The sequence below is a fragment of the Chenopodium quinoa genome, unplaced genomic scaffold (assembly GCF_001683475.1).
Source record: "Chenopodium quinoa cultivar QQ74 unplaced genomic scaffold, ASM168347v1, whole genome shotgun sequence".
NCBI lineage: Eukaryota > Viridiplantae > Streptophyta > Magnoliopsida > Caryophyllales > Amaranthaceae > Chenopodium > Chenopodium quinoa.
The window spans coordinates 581973-591107 of NW_018744589.1; positions in this window are offsets into that span (position 1 = coordinate 581973).

The following is a 9135-nucleotide window of genomic DNA, read 5'->3' on the forward strand; positions in this document are numbered from 1 at the left end:
CTTAACAAAAAAGGGAAAGATCTAATTGATGATGGATCAACTGCTCGACCATCCACTTCTAAGCTTGGGCTTGGGCCAGGTCCTTCTCTCTCCTTTGTTGCTTGCCTTACTATTACTTATGCAGGTGATGGGGTTGCGATGGTTGACCCAATTCAACCGCCTTTAGCTCAGTGATTGGTCTTTTGTGGAATTTTCAGGGTATTAAAGGCCCAACAACCCCGATAATTCCAAATCTAGAGCAACTTGTTGGGTCTTTTGGACCGGATTTTATTTTTCTTGTGGAAACAAAATGTATCTCGGTCTTAGTTTTTAATCGCTTAAGAAGCTTAGGTTTTAATTATTTTAAAGGTGTCGATGCTAGGGGTTTAAGTGGAGGTCTTTGGTTAGGTTGGAAAAATAAGTCTCTTTTTTATGTTGTTTTCTCTTGTGTCAATTTCCTTGTTGTAAACGTCAATGATGTTGTTAATGGAAATTGGAGATTGATTTTGGTGAATGGTGAGCCTTGCACTTCGCTTAGAGGCGGAGTTTGGGATCGCCTTAACCATTAGACTAGTCCTTCTCTTGATTTGCCAATTGTGATTGTAGGGGATTTTAATCAAGTGGATTCCCACCTTGATAAAACGGGTCAACACTCCTCCCTTATTAGAGGAGTCTACATTTTTAATGATTGGAAGGACTTAAATAATTTTCATGATCTTAATTTCCAAGGACCTAGATATACATGGTCTGATGGAAGGGAGGGAGAGGATTTGGTTCTTGAAAGACTTGACAAAGGATACGCAAACAAAAAGTGGATCACTCTTTTCCCTCACTCGATTATTAACCATCAACCGATCCAAATCTCAGACCATGCCCCGATTATTTGTCAAACCCACCTTATTGTACCAAGGAAAAAGAGCAATTACAAGCTAGAAAGATGGAGTCTAAATTATGCAGACTGCATTGATGTGGCACGTGAAAATTGGAATAAAACACAAAGGGGTTCCTCGATGCATAAATTGGCTCGGAAAACACAACAAGTGAAACTGGGAATTAAAAGATGGAGTCTTGATAAAAGATGTGATTGGAATGGAGAATGGGATAAGTTTGAAAAAGATATCCTTGAAGCACAATTGTTACTGGAAAGTGAAGGAGAGGTAGAGGACTTCTTGAGAGTCAGCAAACAAATGGAAGAATACTCGAGAATATGGCTATTTACTGGAGACAACAGGCAAAATTAAACTGGGATTACGCAGGGGATACTTGCTCAAGGTATTTTTTTAATTTTGTTAAAGGAAGGAAGGCGAGAAACAATTTGGAAGCTATTAAAGATGAGAATGGAGATTGGACGACGGAGGAAGGGAAAATTTCAGAAATTGCGATGAATTATTTTCAAAATTTATATGAATGCAACCTGGTTTCTCAGTCACAGACTAGGGAGGACGAAATTGATAGAGGTGTTGAGGGTATCACTGCCTCGCTCCCTGAGGATCAAAAGGACATGCTCTCAAAGCCATACACAAGAAGGGAAATAAAAAACGCCCTCTTCGCAATGAAACCCTGGAAGGCGCCAGGCCCGGATGGGATACCAACAGGTTTCTACCAGAAAAATTGGTCTTGGATTCAAGACGATTTAATTGCTGCTGTGAAATCGGCACTAACCTCAGATAATCTTTTGGGAGTACTCAATTTTACTAGCATTGCTTTAATTCCTAAGTGTGACAATTCGGGTTCAATGGATAAATTGAGACCGATAGGACTTTGTAATGTTAGCTACAAAATCATCTCTAAGTGTATCACTAATATACTAAGAAGAGTGATTTCTGGTTTAGTAAGCCACTGTCAAAACGCCTTCATTCCCGGGAGAGCTATCTCAGGCAACATTTTGCTTGCCCATGAGCTGCTTGAGAATATCAGGAAAACTAAAAAAGGTGTTAGGGGTAAAATTTCTATTAAGACAGACACGAGTAAAGCGTATGACAGAATCAAGTGGGATTTTTTTGGTAAGAGTTTTATGCAATTTTGGCTTGCCTAGCTTAATGGTGAAAACCATTATGAATTGTGTTCGCTCGGTCTCCTTCTCTGTGATTATCAATGGTGGCACTCAGAAGCCCTTTAAGCCAAGGTGTGGACTTCGCCAAGGAGAGCCCTTATCACCTTATTTATTTATTTTGTGTATGGAGGCTTTGTCTGGTTTGATTAGGTGTGAAGAAAGGTCTGGGAACATTGTAGGCTTAAGTGTGGCGCAAAGAGCTCCTAAAATTAGTCACCTTTTCCTCGCTGAAGACTCGGTTTTTTTCATTCAAGGGAAAGAAAGCAGTGTAGCATCCTTAAAGAGAGTGTTAGACACTTACTGCAAGGCTTTTGGCCAGGTTATTAGCCAAGCCAAATTAGTGCTCCTTGCTAGTCCTAATTCTAAGGAGCAGGATATTATTAACTTTAGCAACACTATGGGCATGTGCAGAAGCAACAAATTTGGTGTGTATCTGGGCATTCCAGCTGATTTTGGTACTACCAAAAAAGAGATTTTTGGATTTATGGTAGTGTAGGGAATGATTTCAAGCCTTAATCCCACTAGCTTGAACCCCACTGTGATCATACACTAAAGTACGGTGACGTCCATAAGGGAAGAAGATAGAGCAAAAGAGTCGCCAACAAGTTTTTAGGAACTTGTAAACCGTTCGCGAGGTGAAGGTTACACCCCTTAACGATCCAAGAGATCGTCAACTCCATAAGGTCTTGAACCAAATAAGGGTTCGGGGATGAAGGTACAAATCCAACCTAAAAGAGATTGAACCTACCCTAATAATAGGCCTCTACTTTATTCTGATCGTATTCATGTGCGCTTTTTAATTAACATGCAATCAATAGGTTAAACCTAAACCTGTTTATCTATGTTGGTTGAATATTAATGCACAAATAAATCTATTATTGGCGATCACTTGAAATTATAATCACAATTAACCCTAAATAAGATTATTAATTATCTTATTAAGCGTGATTACAAGTACAAATTCCCTTTAAACATGCATAAAAGGTGTGATCAAGCAATAACAATAAATATCAAGCAACATAATAATAATCATAATCACGACAATAAAATTATAATCATCATAATAATAATCATCATAAATAAAATAATAATATTCATAATCATCATAAATTATAACAATTATAATCACAATCATGTTCATATTAATATTAAAGTATAATAAAAATAGCAAGATCCTAGGCATGATACTAACAAGATTAATAACAAACCCTAGCATGTCACTACGCAATAAAAATCAAATCTTTAACCCTAACATGATACTAACAATAAAAAATATTAGGAACAAAATAGGAAGCATCATAACAATCATATTTAATATTAAAATTACCCTAGACATGATATTAGGAATATCATAATAACAATATAAACATGATCTCTACATCATAACATCAATAAATCAATTAAAGTACTTACTTGGATGCCTCGTACCTCTTTCTAATTATAAAATAGACACTTTAGTAAATTCAAGGAAAATAATAAACAAAACAATTAAATTGAATAATTGAAATAGAGATTTGGGACCAAACCCTCGGAAATTAAAACCTTTCACGTCTAGGGCGAAGGAAACTTCGAATATGGCTAGGTGTTTCTAGATCTTGTGAATGCGGAATTTTGTATTTGAAAAGCAAGGTTTAGAAAAAGAGAAAGATGAAGAGATGAATGAATTAGAGAAAACTGATTGTCGGTGAATGATCGGGAGAATTAGTGAATGTAGATGATTGTAGATGATTGTAGATCCTTGAAAACGGAGTTTTTAATACGATATTTATAGAGAAAATCAGCCAAAAAGATAAAATAAACAAAACAGAGTCAGACGCACAAAAAACAGAGTTGGCGCAAACCCTGGCTAGTTGGCGACAGGCACCAACACTAGCGCCAGGCCTGGTTCCAGGCGCCAAAGCCTGGGGTCAGGCACCAAGCCTATTTCCAACGCGTTTTCGAAAATCAGATAAGTTTTCCGTAGTGGAGGATAAAATCATATAATTTCCTCGAAAATGCTATTTGATTTTGATTAAAACTCTGAAAAGTAAAAAAAAGTCAATTTATCAATGCTAATTAAATTAGGAATGAAAAGAACCTTCTAGAAGATTCTAGAAGACTAAAACCTTCCTAATTGCATTAGGAATGATAAATCATATTAGGCCCTCCCCTAGATCATTGGGCCGTACATAAAGCTCAAACCAGGCCCAGTTTAATAAATTGGTCATAACTTCCTCAATATTCATCGGAATTGGGCTTATAATATATCATTGGAAAGCTCTTGTCAAGCCCCATCCAACTACACTATAATTAGACCCATAGACCAACCAAACTGGATTGGCTATTTTCTTAAAATAAGTTTTCAAAAACTGAGAGAAGAGAAAAGAAATTAAAACTATCCGCAACATTAGACTCTCCACACTTTCGCTTCATTCGATTATGATTCGACGTGAAAGGTACTCATCACTGGGTTTGGTTTTGGGGAGACACAAATGGGTGTCTACGGAATCCCCCCACTTTGACTGAGTTTGGAGAAACGCAAGTTTCGAAAACAAAAGTCAAAGTATCGATAGGGACGGAGAATGATTCAGAACGTTCTGCGATCCTAAACCAATCTTGTAACGCTGATACCTGCAAACTAGCGTTATTTAAACGAATAAAAGAGTTAAGAAACGCGTATCACCGTCGAGCACACGTCTCTGAAAGTAACCGATTGCTGATGTATCTGTTTTTTTGATGACCTCCTACAAGCTAGAGAATACCATCCCGCTTGAAAACCGCTACGCCCGTAACTGCTTCAAAATTAGAAGATTGCTTCGCCTGAAACGATCCTCCTCCGCTTTGATAATATTCCACGTCCAAGGGAATACCATCGAAGATTGCTTCTCTTGAAACAAATCCTCATCCGCATTGATAATATTCCGCGTCCAAGGGAATACTATCGAAGATTATTTCTCTTGAAACAATCTCCATCCGTATTATGACCATCTTCCATGCCTAAGGGAATATGATCGAAGACAACTTCGCCCGAAATTACCTCCAGTTGTTTGTGACATCTCTCCGCAATCTATGGAACGCCATCTTGCTGTTTGTTTTGACGATCTTCCGCAATCTAGGGAACGTCGTCGATCAATGTAGCTACATCTCGAGCCTTTTCTTGAATCATAGTGATAGCCTTTCCTATCATAGCAAAAGTCATCGAAGACCGCCCATCTCGTGCTATCCTCTCAAATCTTGGTGACAACCTCCATAATCTTAGCGAACACCGTCGAAGACCGCCCATCTCGTGCTATCTTCTCAAATCTTGGGTGACAACCTCCACAATCTTAGCGAATGCCATCGAAGACCGCCCATCTCGTGCTATCTTCTCAAATCTTAGGTGACAACCTCCACAATCTTAGCGAATGCCGTCGAAGACCGCCCATCTCGTGCTATCTTCTCAAATCTTGGGTGACAACCTCCACAATCTGTATGAATGCCGTCGAAGACTGCCCATCTCGTGCTATCTTCTCAAATCTTGAGTGACAACCTCCACAATCTTAGCGAATGCCGTCGAAGACCGCCCATCTCGTGCTATCTTCTCAAATCTTTGGTGACAACTTCCATAATCCTAGGGAACGCTGTCGAAAATAACTTTACTTGAAGTCATCCTCAGTTATTGCGATAATATTCCGAAGAAAATTACCGAAGAACGACACTTGTCAATCTTTAAAGCTCGCTCGAACTTTGCTTCCGCTATGCCTGTACGTCGGCGCTTTCGTTGCTTTGAACCTATACGTCGGTGCCTTTTCTGCTTTTGAGCCAATGCTTAGGCGCATTAAGCTAAGTGAGACGATCTTTCATCAGGTCAATCACTTATTTGCTGTTATAATCAAACCAACTACTTAATCATGTCAAATTGCTCATTGGGGCTAACTGGCATACCAAGGAACCCGAAATCGCTGTATGAAGTCGAAATCACCTTTTGGAGAGGCTTCGAGCTTTGTCGCTGCTAAAATATCTCTGGCGCCAAGAATTGACTCTGTCGCCGAACGCTGTGATAGGGTCTTCCCTGTTCTGCTACACCTGTATTTATTTTGACTATAGAACTTTACCAATCCCTTTAATCATCTTAGGGTTGACCTAAGGTTTAGCATTACTTGACTCATCGACTTGACACGACTCAAGGTATAAACTTGACTCGTTGTGATAAACTGACTCGAGGTTGACTCGACTCGAAGTAAAATGACACGTGTGACTCGTAACCCGTGTGTGCATAGTGTTGACTCAATGTGACTCAAAAGTACAAAAAGAAAAAAATTTCCGTCATTTTTGTGGAGGGTACCGACTTTCTCCCGAAAAAGAAAGACGCGAAAAAGAATCGAATTTTTGAAGATGCATGTTGAATGAACTTAGTCAAATGTTGTTTGATACTATCTCTCAAGGTGCAAGGATTAATCCATCCTAGGCTATCTCAATGGTTGACTCAATGATGAAAGCATTTAGGTAACTTAGGCACGGAGGCTAAGCACTTCATATACATCGTGATGCAATGATGATTATGACTGATGAGTGATGTTGATATGACAAGGCATGCTTCAGCGTTATGTTAAGATTTCATGACAAAGGGTTCCTAAAGGGAAAGTATATTTGGTCATGTATCTGTGCAGTGTGTGAAAGTGACACTAAAGTTAGGCCGCAAGAGCTAAATGTGTGGGAAAATAATATTTTTAGAAGAGTCAAATGATGGTGACTCTTAGGCTAGGTAAGCTAATGATATAAGGATCAAGCCCCCAAGTCTAGCTCTAAAAATAGGGATGAGCATAGGAGATCCCTTGATATGATCATGGTGTAAGTGTGTGAACGTGAATATGAATGCATATTTATTACAGCCGCACCTCGATGTGAGGTTTCCTACGTATCCGTTAGGAATCAGGCCGAACGTAGCTCTAGCCGAACCTCGCACAAGTGTATGTATACCTCAAAAAGGTCTTTTTGAGGGTTGTAACGTGGTTAGGCTAAAGGTTATAGAAAAAAAGGGATAAAGGCTCAAGACCCTAAATAAGCCCCCAAGGTGTGCAACCTTGCTTTTGAATATTTGTATTTTCATGCTTGAGGTTTTCTACTCTTTTTTTATCTCTTTCTTTTGCTTTAGCATTTATTTCATTTTTATAAGTGTGAGCAATCTCGATCATGCGGTCTATCACTCACTTGGCATTCATATTTCTCAGGCACGGTACCGAGCACTCAATAAGAGACGCAATCTGAGACGTGTTCATATCAAAGATATTTTCATATCAAAGACATTGGAACACTTGCCCTTTTGTACACTTTTATTTATTTTTTGCTTATTTTTTGCTATTGTTTTCATTTGAATTTGCTCAAGCTTTCTTTAGAATTGCGTAAGTTGCACACTATCCCATCCCAAGGTTAGGTAGATATAGGTTGAAAAAAGAAAGGTATATCGTTAGATGAGGCTCAAAGTGGTTTATGAAGAAAGGATTGTATATTTGGAAGGTGAAAGGAGATATGATGTGGCTACAAGGGGTGCCTTAAATCATTGGTATACCTTGTGCTTAATTCGACATGGATTTTTATTTTTTATTTTTTTATTTTTATTTTTTTATTTTTTAATGCAATATAATGAAATGATCATATATAAGGACATAAATGCTCATTTTATTAAAAAAGGGAAAAGAAAGAATCTACAAAATTAATCTAAAGGAAAAGAAAGGTGTCTATGCTAGACTTAAGGGGGAAGGGAAAAAAATGAAAAAGAAATGGAAAAAGAGGTCACGAAATCTTGTCGTTGAAACTCGTCTCTTGTCTTGTGTTGTTTCCTTTATCATCACTCACTCTTCTTGTTAACTGGAGGCATGGGAAGCTTGTTATTATCAATCAAATGTTGGATAGCCTCTTTTAGCTTCCAACAGCTTTCAGTAATATGACCCCTACCTTGATGGTACATGCAGTGTTCGTCTGGATTCCAACTAGGCAATCTCTTTTCAGGTGTGGGATCTTGAATAGGTCCAATGGGATTAATGAGTCCTTTGGCATGGAGTCGATCGAAGGCAGTATCGTAGCTCATCCCAATGGGGGTGAAGTCTTTCCTTAGTTGCTTCTTAGATCCTTGGTTATCCATGGCTAAAACTTCACTGAGATCAATGGTACTAACATTGTTACTAGAGTGGGCGTTTTCGGAAGAAGAAGGATTGTCGTTCTTCTTTCCTTTCCAGCCACCGTGGTTACTATTGTTAGTAGCTTTTTGCTTCGCGAGGTCATCTTCGATTTCAATTCCGATGTCATAAACGGCCTTGAAAGTATTCAAATTGTGTTGATATTTTAAATGTTTCGAATACTTCTCTTGAAGATTCTTCATAAACATCCTCACATACTCCTTTTCGGTGGGGACCTCAATCATCTTAGCGGAAGTTTCCCTCCATTTATTAAAGAAAGAAGTAAAGCCTTCATTCTCTTTTTGTCTTAGCATCTCAAGTTGTTTATGATCGGTTTCAACTTGGATATTGCACTTGTACCTATCAACGAAAGCGTTCACTATCGATTCCCAGGTAGAGGTTTTCTCCTTGTCAAGGGAGAAGTACCATTGTTGGCAAACGGTTTCAAGAGATAGTGGGAACAGAGAGGGGAAAGCCTTCTTATCGATACCCTTAATGTTCATTATAGTTTCGAAAGCTCTTAGATGAAAATAAGGGTTATCAGTTGCCTTGAATTTAGGGATGTCAGCGGCGTTGAACTTATGCGGAAGAAGTTCCTTGTCCAGCAGACCCCTTGTGAACTCATGCCCTGAAATTTATAGTCACTAGGTAACTTGCTTAGACTCTCTTGCATGAGACTCATTTGTTGTTGCTTCACGGGATCATCGATCTTGAGTGTGAGTAGCTTCAGTGTCTCAGTCACGTTAGTCAATTGACTCCTAAGTTTATTAACTTCCTCTTGAGTTGCCATTATCTTCTTAGCCTTCCTCTTTTGACGAATCGGTTTATCAAAAAGTGAGACTTGAACAAAGAGGTTGTCCTTGATTAATCGCCCTTCTTTCCTCGACCAAGTACTGTGGAAAAGGAATTTGGGGATATTTATTGTTAATTATTTGACTCAAAATTCATTCAACATGCAATGGAAGGAGG